Source organism: Lissotriton helveticus, chromosome 1_1 (assembly GCF_964261635.1).
Source record: "Lissotriton helveticus chromosome 1_1, aLisHel1.1, whole genome shotgun sequence".
Lineage (NCBI taxonomy): Eukaryota > Metazoa > Chordata > Amphibia > Caudata > Salamandridae > Lissotriton > Lissotriton helveticus.
Genome location: NC_136057.1, coordinates 1,741,863,886 through 1,741,886,563, shown reverse-complemented (window position 1 = coordinate 1,741,886,563; position 22,678 = coordinate 1,741,863,886). Strand labels below are relative to the sequence as shown.

The 22,678-nt window shown below is 39.6% G+C and overlaps 1 protein-coding gene and 2 long non-coding RNA genes across 3 annotated transcripts in view; 2 read left to right on the top strand and 1 right to left on the bottom strand.

Moving 5' to 3' along the window:
* Positions 1–14,299, top strand: part of LOC144765201 (uncharacterized) — a 40,564-nt gene extending 26,265 nt beyond the window's left edge. The window contains exons 19-21 of the mRNA XM_078650317.1: positions 13,838–13,931; positions 14,018–14,105; positions 14,203–14,299. The gene's annotated coding sequence lies outside the window, so the exon portion shown is untranslated. The remainder of the gene's footprint in view (positions 1–13,837; positions 13,932–14,017; positions 14,106–14,202) is intronic.
* On the bottom strand, positions 9,871–10,787 carry LOC144774317 (uncharacterized). The gene is made up of 4 exons (XR_013600188.1): positions 10,684–10,787; positions 10,510–10,597; positions 10,316–10,412; positions 9,871–10,040 (listed from the first exon to the last, which is right to left on the bottom strand). It is a non-coding gene; the product is annotated as an uncharacterized LOC144774317 (long non-coding RNA).
* A 5,381-nt stretch (positions 14,300–19,680) lies between the features above and the next one.
* On the top strand, positions 19,681–20,602 carry LOC144834306 (uncharacterized). The gene is made up of 4 exons (XR_013610970.1): positions 19,681–19,784; positions 19,871–19,958; positions 20,056–20,152; positions 20,428–20,602. It is a non-coding gene; the product is annotated as an uncharacterized LOC144834306 (long non-coding RNA).
* Positions 20,603–22,678: the final 2,076 nt, after the last annotated feature.

Below are 22,678 nucleotides of genomic sequence, written 5' to 3'. Positions count from 1 at the left end.
TCCATACTTTCTCAGCCACACTTCAATACATCCAACAATCATACAGCCACCTACAATTTCACACATACATTCATCATTCATGCAACATTTTTATTAATACATCAATCTAACATTTCATTCTAATAACAATAGATTCACACCCTTTCAGCTTTACATCCATACATCCATCCTTGAAACATCCACCCTCCCATCCATCCACTCATCATTCGGCCACCCACCTTTTCAACAATACATCATTCATCCATGCAACAGATTCAACATCCATCTGGAAATTTCAGTCTCCAATGTATATACACATCAACGCATCCAGCCAGCAACACATCATTTAGCATCCTACATTTTCACACATACATCATACATACATGCAACATTTTAACTATTCATAGTTTCACTCTACCATCCATCCTACGTTTCATCTATACATCCATCCACCCACACTTTCATCCACCCACCCATCATTCATCACAACACATTTTCATACATCAATACATCATTCATCCATGCAACATTTTATACATCCATACATCCACCTTTTCTTACATCCGTCCTTCCAACCACCCTTTTATCCTTCCATGCATCCTTTCATACACACTTTTATTCATCCATCCTTCATCCAGCCACACTTCCACATTTCCATACATCCATCCTTTACTCAACCACCCTTCAATCCATACACCCATCATACAGCCACATAAAATTCAACACATCCATCCATCACATTCATCTACCATTTCATTCTACTAACAATACATCCATCCACACTTTCAGCTTTCCATCCATACATCATTTACACATCCACCCTTCTATCCATTCACTCATCATTTGTCCAACAACTTTCTCAACTATCAATCATTCATCCATGCAACATTTTCAACATTCATCTTAAAATTTCATTCCACAATCTATACACACATCAACACATCCATCCAGCCACACATTATTTATCCACCTAGCTTTTCACACATGCATCATACATCCATGCAACTTTAACTATCCATCCTTTCATTCTTCCACCCATCCTCCATACATCCATCATTTCATCTATACATCAATTCACCCACACTTTCATCCATCCACCCATCATTCATCACACCACCTTTTCACACATCCATACATCATTCATCCATGCAACATTTTATACATCCATACAACTACATTCTCTTTTATCCGTCCTTCCGTCCAACATTTCATCCATTCACACTTTCAACAATCCATCCTGCATCCATCCACACTTTCATCCTTCCATACATCCATCCATCCTTTACACATCCACACACCTTTTCACACATACATTATTCATCCATGCAACATTTTATACATCAATCTTCGGATTCTTCAGAAGTTATGGTTTTTACAAACTAGTAACGTCACTGTGCAATATTGTACTTATGCATGGTTCGGTGTGACATCCTCAAGTGCCTTATTGATGTTATCCAACAATACATGCAATCGCATTCTAAGACCTTCACATCATTGTATATGTTGTTTAAAGAAGTTTCAAAGCAGCTGCCTGCATCCATCTAAAAGTGGCTTGTACAAGATATATTTCCATAAGTTGAAAAAAAGTACACAAAACTTTACTGTAAATGGAACTAAAAAAACATAACTAAATTACGTTTCATACAAAATGTAAAAGTATTTTCAGTACAGTTTAATTTGCTTACATACAATAATAAATATGTTTACTTAAATAAAAAAGTTAAACCTTATCTTGTCTTTGCATTATTATTTACAAACAACATAAATGTTACTATGCAAATATAATTTAACAAAGTACAACAAATGCACTCATTCTATGTTCTATAGCAGAGTGGAGCTTCAGAGTGGAGCTTCAGAGTGGAGCTTCAGAGTGCAGAGTGTCAAAAGCAATGCCAATAGCTCTAACTTAAACAAAGGCAAAACCATTGCATTGTAAATGCTTGTTGACTCTGTCATGAGTTTTAACCATGACCCAATCACCAACCCTGAAGGTTTGTAAGGAAGGAATGACTTTGGAATCAAAATTTCTCTTTTGAACCTCTTGTTGGTGTGACACATTGTTCTTAATAACGTCTTTATCAGGACAAGCTATGCATGGCTTATTGTTTACACTTCAGTCCTTAATCCAGGATGGACAAATATTCCTGTTGGGATTCCTTTTTTTAAGCAATCTAAAGGGGGAAATACCTGTTGTGGAGTGAGGGGTAACCAAATAAGACCATATATATTTTTAAGAAAGTCCTCTACATTCGCATTACAAGAAATAGCCGTTTGTATGCCTTCTTTGATGAATCTATTCATCCGTTCAATTAAACCGTTAGATGAAGGTGAGTAGAGTGCCACTCTGAGATGTTTTATATCATGTAACTTTAAAAATTCTTGCACAATAGAAGAACAAAAATGAGATGCATTGTCACTTACAATTTCCTTTGGAGAACCCTCTGAAAGAAAAACTTTCTTCAAAAAATTAATAACTGTAAGTGAATTAGGACTTTCACAGAATTCAAACTCAACCCATTTTGAGTGATAATCAATAAGCAAAATGATATAACGTTTATCAGAAGACAATATTTCAAATGGTCCCGCAAAATCAATGGCTAATTTATCCCAAGCTTCTTCTGGTAAAGGAACATTATCTAAGGGTAGATGTTGAGTCTTCCAGTGTTTGTCTGATACTAAACATGTGTCACAGGAACTTATCCACAGTGCAACATCCTTGTCAAGGCCTGGCCACCAAAAGTGTTCTTTCAATTTCCTTGATGTGCCTCCAACACCAAGGTGACCTTGATGAGCTGCTTGAAAGATTTTCTTTTTTAAATTCAAAGGAGGAATACATTGATCACCCCATAAAAGTACATCCTTAACAATGGAAAGTTCATCAGATATGTGTGCATAAAGTTTCAGGGATGCAGGTAGAGAACTTAGCTTTGGCCAGCCTGAAATGACCATGTTCTTAACCGCCATCAAAATCGTGTCATCAGAGTAACTTTTGACCCAATCAGATTCTGAAATGGAAAAAGGTGAAAGAACCAACTCCTCTATTGAAGCTACAAAACATTCTATGTCGTCAATATTTTCATTATCATTATCTTCTAATGGCAATCTTGAAAGAGCATCAGCTCTCAAATTATTACCTCCTGATATATGTTGTATGGTAAAATTGTATTCATGGAGCTTTGAAAGAATTCTTATAAGCCTGGAGGATGCCTTCCCTGTGCCATTACCATTAAGGAGATGTAACAAGGGTTTATGATCACTCAGGAGTGTAAAATGTGAGCCCCAAATGTACGTTTTAAACTTTTCCACAGCCCAAGAGCAGGCAAGGGCTTCTCTTTCAATGGTGCTATAGTTGGACTCAGCACCACTCAAAGATCTCGATGTAAAACCAATGGTGTTTTCTTTAGAACCATTCCATTGGCAGAGTACTGCTACTAGACCCTTCTGGCTAGCTTCCATAGAAATGGTGCATTTTAATCCTGGAGTAAAAGAAGATAGGGCTGGAGCCTCTACAATAACTCTCTTCACAAGATTAAATGCACAGTCTGACTCTTGGGACCACAAAAACTTTACATCTTTTTTTAAAAGGACGCAGAGAGGTTGGACAAGATGAGAATAATTTTGAATGAAACTGGAATAATATTCCGCCACACCTAAAAAAGATTTCAAGGAATCTTTATCTTTAGGAACGGCAACATTTGATATAGCCTGAGTAAGAGAGAGCTTAGGTTTAATTCCCTCAGCCGAAATTGAGTATCCAAGATAATTTAATTATTTTACAAAAAATGTACTTTCTTTTCTCCTGGGGTTATTCCAACATCTCTGAAGCGTGATAAAACTTTCCTCAGAGTTTGGAGATGTTCACTTTTGGTTTTGGAATGTATCAAAACATCATCCTGGTATGTTTGGACACATTCAATATTATCTAAAATGGTGTCCATAAATTTCTGAAAGACACTCGCTGCGGATGCCAATCCGAAGGAAAGTCTTAAATATCTGAATGCTCAGAACGGAGTGATAAATGTAGTAAATTCTGACGAGCACTTAGTGAGTGGAATCTGGTGATAGGCACTTCTGAGGTCAAGAAGTGTAAAGAATCCAGACCCAGAAATACCAGTAAGTAAGTCCTGAATTTTCGGTAATGGATGGCAGTCAACAATTATGTTCTGATTTAAAGAACGAAGATCCGCACATTAGCGAATACTGGAGTCCTTTTTTTTAACCACTACAATTGGACTGACCCAAAGTGATGAATCTGTTGACTCAATGATGCCTTCAGACACCATGTTTTCCAAAACCTTTTTCAAATCATCTCTGACATTGAGTGGAATATTCCTTAACTTATGAATCACTGGAATGGCATTAGGCTTGAGTCTAATGAGGTGTTCAAAATTCCAGATTTTTCGAACAGAATTGGTAAAAACATCTGGAAACTCAGAAATTATGTTGTGAATCACTGTTTTTTCAATACTATCCACAGTTGAAATGGGAACATCACTTATCTGGACAGGAGAATCCGAACCCGGAACTAATTTGAGTCCCATATTCGCAAGATCCTGCCATCCAACTATAGGCTTACCATCAATGGCTACATAGACTTTTGTATTCGTACATCTACCCAAGCATGACATTTTTGTCAAAAAATAGCACAACATCTCAATGTCTTTACCACCATACGCTTTCGGGATAATGTCTAAGGGTAGTAAATGTACATTCGAGGACCAGTGTGTATTGAATAGGATATCAGAAATAATAGTAACAGGTGCTCCCGAATCCGCCATCATGTCTAGGATACAATGATCAAGTAAAACCTCACAAGTTGGATTTTTTACAGGACAACTATTAGGTGATGTTTCAACCAAGTCAATGGATAGTATCTCTTTCTTATCTAAAACATTGGAATGTACATTAAGAGCATTAAATTCAACAGTATTCATGTTAATATCTTCTAAGGAGGAATCAAGAGAAGCAACATCAACATTCTCCAAAGAGGATATGGCACTAACTTGAAGGGTTCTTTTGTTTCTACAAACAGTATGCATGTGTCCCATTTTATTGCAAAAAGTGCACCTCTTGCCCAGTGCAAGACAAACTGGGCTGTTACCAAGATGTGTTTTTGATCCACATCTTTAGCTAAATGAAATAGTCTTCTTTTGAAGAGGTTTTGCAATTTTGTTTTTGGAGTAAATAGCATTGACGTGTATATCATTTTGTGCAGATGGAACAACCCCTTCAGAAATGCATCTCGATGAGACAATAGACCTTTCCACACTTTTTGCCATGTCAGACAGGGAAGGGTCACGGCAACTCAAGATCCTCTTTTGAATCTTCTTATGATCGCATTTATAAACAAACTGATCTCTGAGTACAGTATCTAGATATGAACCAAAATTGCAGTCTGCAGCTAAATTACTGAGAGCAGATATGAATTCTTCCACAGATTCATGTTGTTCCTGTTTTCTTCTCATAATTTTGAAACGCTCTAACATGACACTGGGTTGCTCTAGGAACTTTTTATTAAGTCTCAAAATTGCATCAGTGTACTCATTCCATCCATCTCCATTTCCAGGAGGAGGTAAAGAAGGCGGAAGATTATCAAATGTTTCTCGTCCTGCACTTCCCAAGTGACTATATAAGATGGCTAATTTCCTTTTAGTTGAGTATTCATCTGCACCTATTGCAATTAAGTAACTTTCAAAAAATTTAAACCACAACTTCCATGCTTCCTTAGGTTTACCAGGTGTGGGAAGAAAGTGATTTAAATTGATAATTTGCTGACTCGTTGCCATGTTATCCAAAATAAATTCAATAAAATTGATTTTTTTTTTACTGTTAAATAAATATAAGGATAAGTGATAACTGTACCTCTAGTCTTTGTTTCTGTTCGTTAAGTTCTCCTTCTTGTTCTTTTCTGTTAAATCATTTTATAAGAATTAATGAAATGTTAAGAAACTTCTTCTTTTTAAAAAAAAAAATGAATAATTTCTTTCAAATTGGAGCTTATTATGTAAATTAACTTCGCTCTCCGTTAATTTAATAGAAACTTACACACGGACATGTGTTTCGTTGAAGAAAACAGCTGTCTTCTGATCCGATCTCGATCGTAGAGCTGTTGCTATGGAAACAGCTTGTTTATGGACATTAAAATGGCCGCCTAGACGTGATCACGTTTCAATACGTGATGACGCGGCACGTTCTCTTCCAGCGTTCGAGCCTATCAATGTGACGTTGCTCTGCGCGTCATGAGTGACAGTGAATCAAGCCAATAATTTTCCCAAACGCTTGAAAACGTAAGAAATTCACCTCTGATTTGTCCATTAGTTTATTTTCTCCGGAGTTTCGTGAGTATTACTCCGCTGGATCTTCAGAAGCGGTGAGATTCCAGTTTTCGTTGTTGCAGATCGTACAAAATTGGTAAAAAGCTGCATTTTCCCTCGTCGCCAAGATGTGAAGTATATACTTTCATTAAGTTCCAAGAAATGAAGAAGTTGAAGCGTAGGTTGAAATTCAATAGGTTAATTTATTCTTAGTAAGATGGCAGCATAAATACTGGAGCACGTCTGCTTCATCAGAAGTCCAACTGCTGAATATCATATTCAGCAGTTGGAGCTCACAAGGAAACATTTACCACGAGCGATGCACCTTTGAAGAGAAACACTCTTCAAGAGGTGCGCGCCGTGGAATACATATGATGCTTCACAATAGACATAGAAAAGTTACATGTAATTAAATGTAAGCACTTTACAGTCCCCTCAGGCACTGTGCAAGGGTGGCAGCTGAGAGCTTCTGACTGCGTCCTGAGCGTGGGGGCCCCCCTCCATGCACTTTGCAGAGGAGGTTCCTCAAGTTTCGTTACACCGCTGCCAGATGCCAGATGGGCAGGAGTGCGATGTGGATGAAGTCTAAGCTTCTCTCACTCCTCTGTCTGTGGGGTCACAGTCCCTCTGTGCAACGTTGTTTGATTCCGCCTGCGCTCATGTTTTTGAATGGATTCAAAACAGTTCAAACTGAGCAATGCATCAGGAGTGGTAGAGGAGGAGTCCACTGCAGAGAACTCTTTGAAGGTGCCCTAGATCCATGGATGGCAAGCCCTCAAAGACAGAGGACGACATTGCGATGGATGGGAGTCTTCCTCGAAGGCCTTGATGCTGCCCGGTACTCATTGATGGGGCAGCTTCAGAATTCTCTATCATGCCAGGACTCTCTCAAATGGGAATTTCCTTGAAGTCCTTTTCACTGAGCTGCCACGGGACTGTGTGGGCTGTTTGGGGCCTCTCATAGGCCATGCAAAGGGGTCGTTGAGGAGGAGAAGTGTGGCTCAGGGGTTAGAGGCGGCAGACCTGGAATCTGAGATCGGTCCTGGACCAGGGTTCAATTCCCCGCCCCGGCGGGTCTTGGGCTAAAAATTCCACGGACTCGATAATTCTCGTCCCGGTGCCTCCTCGACTCACGGGTTCACACTCTGCGACTCTGGGCAATAGCTTGCTTAATCTCCACAACGGCCCCTCGCGGCGGGATGCCTGACTTTCACCCTGTGGACACCCTGTCGGGGCTTCTCACAGGGGAATACCAGGACGGGTTCCCTAGGCAAGCGCCAGGATGCCCTTTGTGGTGACAGGTTGCGCTATATAAGTATACCTACATTTACATTTACTGCTAACAGGACCACATACAAGTCACTCGTTTAGCCACAAAGGGTTGTTGTCTCAGGGTCTGTGTGCTCTTGCTATCAGGACTCGGATACACTAGGAATCTTCCAGTTAGTCTTTGGACTACCAATATCCCTCTGTGACCTCAGTGCCTCCCGTGGCCTGTTGTGGAGCGGCTGCAGACGCATCTCTCTTGCCGGGATTCCCTCACACCCGAATTGCCTCAAGGACCTTGCCCCTGCATTGCCATAGGACTGCATGGGCTGTGTGGGGCTCACTTAGGCTACGGCAAGGGGTCGAGCAGAACTCCCAACAGGGCCACGTCCAAGTCACTCAAGCAACCCCATGGGTGGATGGTACAATGGCCGAGTTTTCTCTCTTCAGGAGGTCTCAGGTACACAGAGTCGAACAGATGGTTTCAAAGTGGCCAGTCTCTAACAGAGCCAGGGATGCCTTGTTACTCTCAGGGTGTTTCGCAGGCATCGGGCTCCACTCTAGATGTACAGTGCTCCTTACGTGGTTCTAGTGATGCACTTGACAACAATGACACTCACTGATGACTGTAAGTAATCTGTGTGATGGGTCTAATCACACACTTTTCTCTCTTCTTTCATTTTCTTTCCAATGTGGTTCTGTGGCATTATGACACTCTTCTGCTCATCATTGTTTCTTGTGACGTGGCATCATGACACTCTCTTCTCCTCCTCTTTTCTTTTCTTTGTGACGTGGTAATGTGACCTCTTGCCACTCTCTTCACCTCAGCTCTTCTGACCAAGCTGTGGTGCTCTCTTCACAGAGACCTCCTAGGTCACGTCCTGATTTACTTCTTCCATTGCAGTCTCTCACAGTTCCGGACATGACAATAAGACTTTGCTCTTTCACTTACTCATGGACCTCTCACAGGTCTTGTCTCTATCTCAGGGATCTGCTCCATGGCCTTTCACAGGTCCGGTCCAGATAATAGGACTTGACTCTTGCACTTCCTCATGAACCTGTCACAGCTCCTGTCCCTCTCTCAGGGATCTGCTTGGTGCTCTGCTCCATGGATGGAGGGTCATGTCTCTTCCTTCCTCCCTTCTTCGCTTGAGGGCTTAGTGCTTGCACCTTGAGGCTACGCCATCGCAGCACCTGGTCCAGCCTAAGTGCGGACGTGCTGGGCAGGGTCGGTCATTCCGTGTGACATGCTCAATGACGGGTCAACAGTGGCCATTCGGTGCTGGGGTGGGTGACTGGTGTGACCATGTTCCTTCCCCTTTCCATTTTCTCTGAGGGCTCTCTACTTTCAGGGGCTGTCAAACAGTCTTTTTCTGCAGATGGCCTCTTTTCTCAGGCCAATGCATCTTGAGCCTTCTCTGGGAGCCTGTCATTCAGTAGCTTGTTCTGCCCTACTCCTTTTCTTCTTAGGCAATGCCTGTCCTTATGCTTCGCTGCTTTGAGTTCAGCTGCCTTTTAGTGTCGCTACCTTGGCTGGGGCAGCTTTGGGCTCCTTGGAGCTCTGTGCGGGGATTAACAGTCTCTCCCCTTAACCTAGAGCAGGGCAGTTCATACTAGGGCACTGCAGGCCATAATTTCCTTAGTTTTGTCCGGTGCGGCAGAGCCTCTCAAGCACTTCACACTTTTCCTCTAGGCTTGCCTATTGTGGGGGTAGTTTCCTTAGACTTGCTATGCTTCACTGAAATGCCATGACGTGTGGGGTAACTGCAACTAAGTAGCGCTGCAGCTACTTTCCATTCTTTGAAAGCAGGCCACAGCTTTCGCCCAGGCGGGCTGCTGAGTGAGATTCCTTCTCTTACCCCAGGTGCACCCCGCAGGGCACTTAATTGTGCATCTTAAAGGGCAGCTGTTAGGTGGTTCCTCAGCCACCCTTCCTCTCAGTCCAAGGTAGCTTTGCTGACACTGCGGGGCCGCGCTACTCCTCCCATGCGCTACAGTCTTTTGGTAGCATCATCCTTTTAGCCCTGCAGCGGCACTCCTATTGCACCCACAGGCCAGGCAGGGGCTGAGCAATAGGACAAAGTTGGAATCCCTGGCTTTGTGTGATCACTATCACCAATAACCGAGAGTTTTCTTAGTGGGCCAGGTCTAGTTTCAGACAAACAATAGTATATGTTTTTCGCATATTGGACTAATTATTTCACTTTAGGCAAGATCTAAAAATAAACAGTTGAACCCATAAATTTTTCTACACAGACGAAAATATCAATCAAACAATTTTTTAAGTGATAAAAAAAGATCTTAAATTTTATTATTACACTCCCAAATTGGGTTACAATCTAAAAGGTTATACCACACATATAAAAACCATAATGAAATTCATAAGTCAAAGTTAAAACAGTAGTCGACGCAGCGTTTCGGTGCTTTTTTTCTTTGTGACACCTTCTTCAGGACTTTTAAAAACAATTGACTCCAATAGCTCTACAAATAAAATAAAGATATTTCAGTTTCATTTCTGTGCACAAAAATCAACCTACTTGCCTAGTCTCAAATGTCAGTTCATTATGTAGATATAATCTACTTGGCCACATTCATCAGAATTAGAACTATTACTTTATCTTCAAGAACACCAAATTACAAATATCTTGTGAATGCCCTGTGTAAAATTGTGCTTATATAAAGACTCAATAACAGAGTATTCCATTACGCTTCATGGTACATATATAAGGACCCAATGTATGGCTTATTCACTCTACCTGTTTTATGTAAGCGATTGGTTGCAAAAAGAATTGCTTTCCACGAAGTTTCAGCATATATTGTTAGTAGCCCAGGCACCTCAGGTTTCCTTGAGCTCTGTAATTAGTCAATATAGAACCAAGGTTCAGTAATGGTATTCTGAGTATAATTTCTAGTGCTACTAATGACCGGATCTACATTAGTATCCTGTTACCTTTCTTTTGGAACAATGTGCTCTTCTGGTTACACGGAGGAGCCACCGTAGAATGATGATAAAAAGGAGCTTTTTTTGATTTATGAGCCTGGAATATGCAAAGAATATTTGTTAAGTAAAATAACCAGTCTAAGTGGTTGTTATTCTACTCAGTGCATGATGCAATATACTAACCTTTTTTGTAGGTAAAGGTTACTTCATTGGCAGAGCTTAACTTCTGCTCGTTTGGTCTATAAAGGTTTCTTCACGTTTTGTTATGGAAGCCACTCTGTACCGGAGATAAAAGGACCATATCTGGTTTTAATTTTCTAACTTTTTAAGCATGAGGATATAAACATACTCATTTGTTTTGTTAACATTGCACGGGTGCGCAGATTATTGTTCAATAAATAAAACCACTATCCCGAATTATCATTGTTAATGCGTGTGCCCCTTCTTTCTATTGAGTCCGATTATATAGACTTGCTTGTTCCCTTTCACGCAGGCTGTTAGAGTTTAAAGGCTAAGGGTTTAAGTGCTCGATCCCTGCCTCGTGCTCAATCCCTAAGGTTGGGGTCTTTTAGTTGTAATTCCCTATCGCTGGGTTTGTTCTTACCTTTAGGTCGGGTTTCGGCCTCCCTGCTCCTCCGTGTTCGCGTCTTCTTTGGGATTCGAAGAGTCCCGTTTGGACGCTCTACCGGTACTTTTAAAGGTCTATGGTCACTTTTAACCCGGAAGTGATTTTCTTATTAATGATATCGAGTCTTGTAAACTCATGAAAAATAAATATATAAGTTTTATTAATTGTTAACATTGTTGAATGTTGAAACAACATCATTTTTTATATATAACGATGCTTGACACTAAAACGAGCACGAAGAAAACCGGAAGTTAATATCACTCGGTATTCTCATAAGTATACAATCATTTTTCGCGCCCCCCAATTATTTAGATTTATTATACATGGACCGTAACGTTTGATCTTCGCTTTCTAATTTAACCAAGTTCTATATTTATCATCTATGGTATTAATGAATACATTTTACGTGTCGGCCATCTTGGAATGGGCTAATGTTACCGAGTCGATCTCGAAGTGTCGGTTTGAATTTAGTTTCTAAATAACATTCCATGTATTCTCTGAATTACACTCATGTTTCTATTGGTGCCTCTCTACTCACTTGCAAAACATACACATGCTCGAGTAAATAAACACATTTTTAACAAAGTAATTCGCCATATATTGACATTTACAGATCTTGATACTTTTACAATGTCTGTTACTGGTACACGTCATCAATTCTCGAGTATCAGGAAAGAAATACATTTACATATAGTCACAATACCGTGTTTCATCATTATTCAGTGTATACACATTATATTATCACGTGCTTCATTTCAGCTTCATATTTGTACTGTGTATCATCTTAATTTTCCTAACCCCAGATCTTTATTAGTTTATGCACATGTGAAGATAGAGCCTCTATCTAGGTGTTTTTATGTTCTAACTCCCTGTTATATTGCGACATCGTATTCTTCAATATTTAACCCATGACATACAGATTTCTACAATCATGGGTTCTGTGCCATGAGGAGAAAACCCCTCGCAGTCTACTTGTTGAAGACTGACCCTGTATTTGTCATGGGGAAGAGTGGAAATCAAACAGAATCTGACATCAATACAGAAGTTCTAAATGATCAGAGGATTAATCTTTAATTTATAGAATTAATCTCTCCCATTCCTCCCTATTGTTTAAACCGGTGCGGAAAGAGTTGAATAGGGACATGTAGAACTGTTCTCTTTTCTTTCTTTTGTTATCTACATTCCCGCCTCGGGTATTGTGTGTGATGGCCTCTAATACACACCATTTTAAATCTTCTATTTTATGTTTGTGTGTTAGCCAATGTTCTACCAGGGGGGCCGATTTCTTTTGGGTTCTGATGGCAGATTTATGTTCAGTAATTCTGGTTCTTACTTCTCTCGCAGTTTCACCTACATATGCTTTATTACATGGGCATAGGATCATATAAATAAGATTTTTAGTTCTACAGTTCACAAAGTTATTAATTTTATGTTCTACTCCATTGTACCGGACAATTTTGTCTTTCATTAACGATTCACAGTTTGAACACATGTTGCAGGCAAAGTTCCCAACGGGGAACGGAGTATTATTAATGGTATTTTGATTGTTCCGGGTCTGTTCTTTGAACGTGTGGACCAAGCTGTTTCTGATTGTTTTATTTCTCCTGAAGCTAAACATAGGTTTAGGGATCTTTTCACCTGGTCTATCATTCAGTAACATCCAGTTCCTATTTATAATGTTTTTAATTTTATTGCTGGCTGTACTATAATTGGTTACGAAAATGAGTTTATCTCGAGTCTTGTCTTTGGTGTTTTTGTCATCACATTTCTCAAACAGTGAATCTCTATTAAAGTATTTTGCACGTTTGTATGCTCGTTTGATAAGGCTCTTTGGATAGCCTCTCTGTCTAAGTTTGTCTGATAGGACATCCGCATGTTTATTAAAATCTCGCATACTTGTGCAGTTTCTTCTGATGCGCAAATACTGCCCAAAGGGTATATTATCCTTTTGGCTGCTAGGGTGGTTACTTTTATAGTGTAATAGTGTGTTTCGATCGGTCGGTTTTGTATAGAGATCAACTTCTAAGGTACCACCATTTGATCTTATATTGATGTCCAAGAATTCTATTACCTCTTTGTTATAATTAGATGTAAACCTCAGGTTTTTGTCTCCTAGGTTTAACCATGTAATGAAATCGTTGAGCAACTCTATTGTGCCAGACCAGATAAAAAAAATATCATCGATAAATCTCGACCAGTGTGCAATATTTTCGCTAAACGGAGCCAATTCATTAAAAATATGCTTATCTTCGAATGCCGCTACATAAAGGCAAGCTAGACTCGGGCACAGGTGGCCCCCATGCTGGTGCCTTTGGTTTGTTTATAAAAATCATTTTTGAATAAAAAAATATTATTTTTTAAAATAATTTTAGCACAGTCTACAATAAATGTAGCATGATGATTTAAATCTGCCGAATCTGTTTTTAAGAGGCCCTCTAACATCTCGATGGTGTCGTCTTGCGGGATATTTGTATAGAGGGCCTCTATATCTAGAGTCACCAGCCATTGTGTGCAAGTCTATATAATCGGACTCAATAGAAAGAAGGGGCACACGCATTAACAATGATAATTCGGGATAGTGGTTTTATTTATTGAACAATAATCTGCGCACCCGTGCAATGTTAACAAAACAAATGAGTATGTTTATATCCTCATGCTTAAAAAGTTAGAAAATTAAAACCAGATATGGTCCTTTTATCTCCGGTACAGAGTGGCTTCCATAACAAAACGTGAAGAAACCTTTATAGACCAAACGAGCAGAAGTTAAGCTCTGCCAATGAAGTAACCTTTACCTACAAAAAAGGTTAGTATATTGCATCATGCACTGAGTAGAATAACAACCACTTAGACTGGTTATTTTACTTAACAAATATTCTTTGCATATTCCAGGCTCATAAATCAAAAAAAGCTCCTTTTTATCATCATTCTACGGTGGCTCCTCCGTGTAACCAGAAGAGCACATTGTTCCAAAAGAAAGGTAACAGGATACTAATGTAGATCCGGTCATTAGTAGCACTAGAAATTATACTCAGAATACCATTACTGAACCTTGGTTCTATATTGACTAATTACAGAGCTCAAGGAAACCTGAGGTGCCTGGGCTACTAACAATATATGCTGAAACTTCGTGGAAAGCAATTCTTTTTGCAACCAATCGCTTACATAAAACAGGTAGAGTGAATAAGCCATACATTGGGTCCTTATATATGTACCATGAAGCGTAATGGAATACTCTGTTATTGAGTCTTTATATAAGCACAATTTTACACAGGGCATTCACAAGATATTTGTAATTTGGTGTTCTTGAAGATAAAGTAATAGTTCTAATTCTGATGAATGTGGCCAAGTAGATTATATCTACATAATGAACTGACATTTGAGACTAGGCAAGTAGGTTGATTTTTGTGCACAGAAATGAAACTGAAATATCTTTATTTTATTTGTAGAGCTATTGGAGTCAATTGTTTTTAAAAGTCCTGAAGAAGGTGTCACAAAGAAAAAGAGCACCGAAACGCTGCGTCGACTACTGTTTTAACTTTGACTTATGAATTTCATTATGGTTTTTATATGTGTGGTATAACCTTTTAGATTGTAACCCAATTTTGGAGTGTAATAATAAAATTTAAGATCTTTTTTTATCACTTAAAAAATTGTTTGATTGATATTTTCGTCTGTGTAGAAAAATTTATGGGTTCAACTGTTTATTTTTAGATCTTGCCTAAAGTGAAATAATTAGTCCAATATGCGAAAAACATATACTATTGTTTGTCTGAAACTAGACCTGGCCCACTAAGAAAACTCTCGGTTATTGGTGATAGTGATCACACAAAGCCAGGGATTCCAACTTTGTCCTATTGCTATACCCCCCTCCCTGCCACAGATTACAGGGGTACCTCCAATTTGTTTGGACACATTTACTGTACAGCTTGTTAGCTGGGAGGCTTCGTTCTGATTACAGACCTATACGTCTTGGGTATTAGCCCATTGAGTGCATCCAATTAATTCTCAAATATGGATGCCTTAAAAACCAAAGGGTTCTCAGAAGAAGAGTTTAATAAGATTGTGAATGGCACATCTAAAAATTACACTGCAACCTCAAGTACCAATAATGATGAGGAACAATGGAGGGAATTATGGAATAACAAGAAGAAACTGATACGCACAGAGTTACACGCTGACTTTCTGATTGATTACCTAAGAAAGGGTATAATTCCTAGTGGGCTCCAAGTGAGGAATGAACCCGGTGTATTTATTCGACACCCAGGTTTTATAGAAAATTGGACCCTGATTGCCAATAGATGTAGCAGGGATTGGATGTTGCTAATAATCGAAACAGCGAACTCCATCTTAATCATTGAGAGACAAGAAATAGCAGATTTAGAAGCCAAACTAGACACTACAGTATTAGAAGACGCCAAGAAAAAATTAGAAGAAATTCAAAATGATGTCTCAGGTTATAAGGATTATCTATTCAGTAAGAAAATGACCAAATTCAACAAAGATGTTACTAATTATAACACTGAAACTGTTTATCCTTACACCCAGAAAGATTTCTTTGACCGACCAAGAGAAAACTACCCATATAGAAAGCAGGGGCAACAAGCTTGGCGCACATACCCAAAAAAACGCGTAACTTGGTCAGATTCTTCGTACATGAGTACAGATTCTGAACAAGACAAAACAACAGACAGAACAAAAGGAGGTGAATCCACATCAACACCGAGTAGAGAATCACTATCTTTTTTAGGCCAACGTGGTCGAGGGAACCACCAAAATCAGCAAAACCAATCGAGAGGCAGGGGGAGAGGGAAGTCCTTCCCTCAACCTCAACAACAGAAGAGGTACTATACCAGAAGCCAACCGAAATGGGACTAAACCACAAGGCGGCTATTATTAATCTCTCTGACACTGTCCTGACAGAAACAGAGAAAGAAGTCTTAGAGAAGGGCTTAGGTTTCGCAATCAGTAGTAAAATCAATAAATACAACCTAGAAAGAGACCTACAGGGGTTTTTTAGGAAAATCAGATTACAAGATTTTTTTAGAGATAAACCTCCAAAGGAGAATGTATTGAACAAGTCTGGGCTTAAAGCAAAATCCACTTGGACTCCCAATATCGGGATGGTCAATAAACAGGTAGACCTTTTTGAAAAAGTAGTTGAAAGCAATATTGCAGAACTTTTAACCCACCCCTTAAGGGGTATAAATAATCTAAGTCCACTTGAAAGAACGGCCTTAAAAAACCTTGAAAATAATGATCTCCTAACAGTCAAACCAGGAGACAAAGGAGGGAGTATTGTCCTTATGAATTCTGACGATTATGACAATAAAATGAGGGCTCTACTTAACAATAAAGAACACTATTGTTCCTCCAGTAGATCTGAATGGAACACCCTGGTGAAGAAGGTTAATACTCTCCTTGATTACGCCAGAGAAGATGAGATCATCTGCACAGATGAATATAAATTTTTAAAGAACGAAGCACCAATAATTCCTGCCCTATATGGGCTTCCAAAAGTTCACAAGAGTATGATCAACCCACCCATGAGGCCCATAGTGTCATCAATCAATTCTGTGACTGAACCTTTGAGCAAATATATTGATAGATTTTTGCAACCTATCGTAACTAGGCAGAAAGCTTACATAAAAGATACAACCTGTATGATTCAGAAAATTGAAGGCTTAGCATACGATAGGACCACACAATGGCTGGTGACTCTAGATATAGAGGCCCTCTATACACATATCCCGCAAGACGACACCATCGAGATGTTAGAGGGCCTCTTAAAAACAGATTCGGCAGATTTAAATCATCATGCTACATTTATTGTAGACTGTGCTAAAATTATTTTAAAAAATAATATTTTTTTATTCAAAAATGATTTTTATAAACAAACCAAAGGCACCAGCATGGGGGCCACCTGTGCCCCGAGTCTAGCTTGCCTTTATGTAGCGGCATTCGAAGATAAGCATATTTTTAATGAATTGGCTCCGTTTAGCGAAAATATTGCACACTGGTCGAGATTTATCGATGATATTTTTTTTATCTGGTCTGGCACAATAGAGTTGCTCAACGATTTCATTACATGGTTAAACCTAGGAGACAAAAACCTGAGGTTTACATCTAATTATAACAAAGAGGTAATAGAATTCTTGGACATCAATATAAGATCAAATGGTGGTACCTTAGAAGTTGATCTCTATACAAAACCGACCGATCGAAACACACTATTACACTATAAAAGTAACCACCCTAGCAGCCAAAAGGATAATATACCCTTTGGGCAGTATTTGCGCATCAGAAGAAACTGCACAAGTATGCGAGATTTTAATAAACATGCGGATGTCCTATCAGACAAACTTAGACAGAGAGGCTATCCAAAGAGCCTTATCAAACGAGCATACAAACGCGCAAAATACTTTAATAGAGATTCACTGTTTGAGAAATGTGATGACAAAAACACCAAAGACAAGACTCGAGATAAACTCATTTTCGTAACCAATTATAGTACAGCCAGCAATAAAATTAAAAACATTATAAATAGGAACTGGATGTTACTGAATGATAGACCAGGTGAAAAGATCCCTAAACCTATGTTTAGCTTCAGGAGAAATAAAACAATCAGAAACAGCTTGGTCCACACGTTCAAAGAACAGACCCGGAACAATCAAAATACCATTAATAATACTCCGTTCCCCGTTGGGAACTTTGCCTGCAACATGTGTTCAAACTGTGAATCGTTAATGAAAGACAAAATTGTCCGGTACAATGGAGTAGAACATAAAATTAATAACTTTGTGAACTGTAGAACTAAAAATCTTATTTATATGATCCTATGCCCATGTAATAAAGCATATGTAGGTGAAACTGCGAGAGAAGTAAGAACCAGAATTACTGAACATAAATCTGCCATCAGAACCCAAAAGAAATCGGCCCCCCTGGTAGAACATTGGCTAACACACAAACATAAAATAGAAGATTTAAAATGGTGTGTATTAGAGGCCATCACACACAATACCCGAGGCGGGAATGTAGATAACAAAAGAAAGAAAAGAGAACAGTTCTACATGTCCCTATTCAACTCTTTCCGCACCGGTTTAAACAATAGGGAGGAATGGGAGAGATTAATTCTATAAATTAAAGATTAATCCTCTGATCATTTAGAACTTCTGTATTGATGTCAGATTCTGTTTGATTTCCACTCTTCCCCATGACAAATACAGGGTCAGTCTTCAACAAGTAGACTGCGAGGGGTTTTCTCCTCATGGCACAGAACCCATGATTGTAGAAATCTGTATGTCATGGGTTAAATATTGAAGAATACGATGTCGCAATATAACAGGGAGTTAGAACATAAAAACACCTAGATAGAGGCTCTATCTTCACATGTGCATAAACTAATAAAGATCTGGGGTTAGGAAAATTAAGATGATACACAGTACAAATATGAAGCTGAAATGAAGCACGTGATAATATAATGTGTATACACTGAATAATGATGAAACACGGTATTGTGACTATATGTAAATGTATTTCTTTCCTGATACTCGAGAATTGATGACGTGTACCAGTAACAGACATTGTAAAAGTATCAAGATCTGTAAATGTCAATATATGGCGAATTACTTTGTTAAAAATGTGTTTATTTACTCGAGCATGTGTATGTTTTGCAAGTGAGTAGAGAGGCACCAATAGAAACATGAGTGTAATTCAGAGAATACATGGAATGTTATTTAGAAACTAAATTCAAACCGACACTTCGAGATCGACTCGGTAACATTAGCCCATTCCAAGATGGCCGACACGTAAAATGTATTCATTAATACCATAGATGATAAATATAGAACTTGGTTAAATTAGAAAGCGAAGATCAAACGTTACGGTCCATGTATAATAAATCTAAATAATTGGGGGGCGCGAAAAATGATTGTATACTTATGAGAATACCGAGTGATATTAACTTCCGGTTTTCTTCGTGCTCGTTTTAGTGTCAAGCATCGTTATATATAAAAAATGATGTTGTTTCAACATTCAACAATGTTAACAATTAATAAAACTTATATATTTATTTTTCATGAGTTTACAAGACTCGATATCATTAATAAGAAAATCACTTCCGGGTTAAAAGTGACCATAGACCTTTAAAAGTACCGGTAGAGCGTCCAAACGGGACTCTTCGAATCCCAAAGAAGACGCGAACACGGAGGAGCAGGGAGGCCGAAACCCGACCTAAAGGTAAGAACAAACCCAGCGATAGGGAATTACAACTAAAAGACCCCAACCTTAGGGATTGAGCACGAGGCAGGGATCGAGCACTTAAACCCTTAGCCTTTAAACTCTAACAGCCTGCGTGAAAGGGAACAAGCAAGTCTATATAATTGGACTCAATAGAAAGAAGGGGCACACGCATTAACAATGATAATTCGGGATAGTGGTTTTATTTATTGAACAATAATCTGCGCACCCGTGCAATGTTAACAAAACAAATGAGTATGTTTATATCCTCATGCTTAAAAAGTTAGAAAATTAAAACCAGATATGGTCCTTTTATCTCCGGTACAGAGTGGCTTCCATAACAAAACGTGAAGAAACCTTTATAGACCAAACGAGCAGAAGTTAAGCTCTGCCAATGAAGTAACCTTTACCTACAAAAAAGGTTAGTATATTGCATCATGCACTGAGTAGAATAACAACCACTTAGACTGGTTATTTTACTTAACAAATATTCTTTGCATATTCCAGGCTCATAAATCAAAAAAAGCTCCTTTTTATCATCATTCTACGGTGGCTCCTCCGTGTAACCAGAAGAGCACATTGTTCCAAAAGAAAGGTAACAGGATACTAATGTAGATCCGGTCATTAGTAGCACTAGAAATTATACTCAGAATACCATTACTGAACCTTGGTTCTATATTGACTAATTACAGAGCTCAAGGAAACCTGAGGTGCCTGGGCTACTAACAATATATGCTGAAACTTCGTGGAAAGCAATTCTTTTTGCAACCAATCGCTTACATAAAACAGGTAGAGTGAATAAGCCATACATTGGGTCCTTATATATGTACCATGAAGCGTAATGGAATACTCTGTTATTGAGTCTTTATATAAGCACAATTTTACACAGGGCATTCACAAGATATTTGTAATTTGGTGTTCTTGAAGATAAAGTAATAGTTCTAATTCTGATGAATGTGGCCACGTAGATTATATCTACATAATGAACTGACATTTGAGACTAGGCAAGTAGGTTGATTTTTGTGCACAGAAATGAAACTGAAATATCTTTATTTTATTTGTAGAGCTATTGGAGTCAATTGTTTTTAAAAGTCCTGAAGAAGGTGTCACAAAGAAAAAAAGCACCGAAACGCTGCGTCGACTACTGTTTTAACTTTGACTTATGAATTTCATTATGGTTTTTATATGTGTGGTATAACCTTTTAGATTGTAACCCAATTTGGGAGTGTAATAATAAAATTTAAGATCTTTTTTTATCACTTAAAAAATTGTTTGATTGATATTTTCGTCTGTGTAGAAAAATTTATGGGTTCAACTGTTTATTTTTAGATCTTGCCTAAAGTGAAATAATTAGTCCAATATGCGAAAAACATATACTATTGTTTGCCTGAAACTAGACCTGGCCCACTAAGAAAACTCTTGGTTATTGGTGATAGTGATCACACAAAGCCAGGGATTCCAACTTTGTCCTATTGCTATACCCCCCTCCCTGCCACAGATTACAGGGGTACCTCCAATTTGTTTGGACACAGGCAGGGGCTGAGACTGCAGGCGGGGGGAACACTGCAGTAGGGGCTGCCACCTTCACATCAAACAGGTATACTTCCATATTAACTGTAGGCCGCAGTAGTCTTCCCTGTGCTGCGGGTTGTTTCCATGAACACTGTTCACTGGTGTGGTAACTCCACATGGACACTAGGTGACACTGCAGTGCACAAGGCTTCGGCGCTGATCTTCTGCAGTTGTTCTGGAGCTGTTGGGGCTGCAGCACCGATCTGCCCAAATAGGCGTTGCTGTCCCTCTCCCATGCGGGGCTCTGTGCTGTGCTAGCGTGGGCATGTGTGCATTTATCTTTTGTTTATTTCTGCGGTTACAATTCGTAGAGGTCGCTTCATTTATTTCCTTACACTGCCTCTGCCGGTCTCGGTGCCTCAAGAGGACTCTAGGTGGAGCTGTCACTGCTTCTCTTACCCTGCAGGCACCTCTCACAGGCCCCGCAGCTTTTGGCAGGCTGTGCCACGCTCACCTCCTGAGGGGAAGACTACCTTTAGTGCAAGCAGTCAGCGTGTCTCTCCCAGGCCACTGAACCGCTGTCGACTTGTCTTGATGAGTTGCAGGGGCTGCTTTCGTGAGTGCTTGGGCCAGAGACGTGAGTGCAATTTTCTCACCCACTGTGGCTGTTGCAAATGCAGAAGTCGCGCAAGTTGTCAACCCGAGGCTCTAGCTCTGTGCTCATAGTGATGCTTCACCTCCCATTACGGATGTCTTTCTCGCCTGCTGCACATTAGTCTACCCTGGGCTCACCTCATGCCCAGATGGTAACCGGTCACTGCTCATGACTGCGGGCAGCTGTCGCAGTAGAGTGCACTAGATATGGGCTACACTCTCCCCCGACGCAGAACTTCCGAGCTTCAGGCGGCCAGCACACGGGTCAGAACCTCTAGTCGTCATTGCGGTGTCTTGGGCCCTAGGTCCTCATGCCACTATGACACAGAGGAACAAGTTACTTACCTTTGGTAACGCTTTTTCTGGTGGATACAGTATGTGCCTGTGGATTCCTCACCTTATGAATACCCCCTGCACCAGCATTCGGTGGAATTTCTTTCCTAGCTCTCCAACGTCGACGAAGACGTCACAATAGGTAGGCTCCTCTTGCGACACCCTATGACGTCATCGGAGCCACAAAAGGACTTCGTTGGCGTGCTGACGTCAGTTCCACCCACTTTTTCCGTGCGGGCGGACCAACACATTTTCAAATATATACATAGCATAACAAATATATATACACATATATTGAATCACACAAATGCATAATCAATAAAGGCATAAAGAATAGCAACAGAATAAGCATTTCTCATTATTAAAATATAAACATGATTAAAATTAAAAAAAATGGTAGAAACAGGTGGACAACGGGGAGCCTGGCGGGACAGTGAGGAATCCACAGCCAGAGACTATATCCACCAGAAAAAGCGTTACAGAAGGTAAGTAACTTGTTCTTCTGATGGATACTTCTGCCTGTGGATTCCTCACCTTATGAATAGACTCCCAAAGCCGTACCTCTCCTGGAGGAGGGTGTCCACCTGACTAGACCAAAAAAATCTTGCAAAACAAAAGGAGCAAAATGGCCATCACTCCTAACTTCAGAGTCCAAGCAGTAATGCTTTGCAAAGGTGTGGAGGGAGGCCCACGTTGCTGCTTTACAGATATCAAGAACAGGAACACCTTTAGCCAAAGCAGAAGAAGTAGACTTAGCTCTGGTGGAATGAGCTCTGATACCTTCAGGAGGGTCCTTCTTGGCCAGGGCGTATCAAA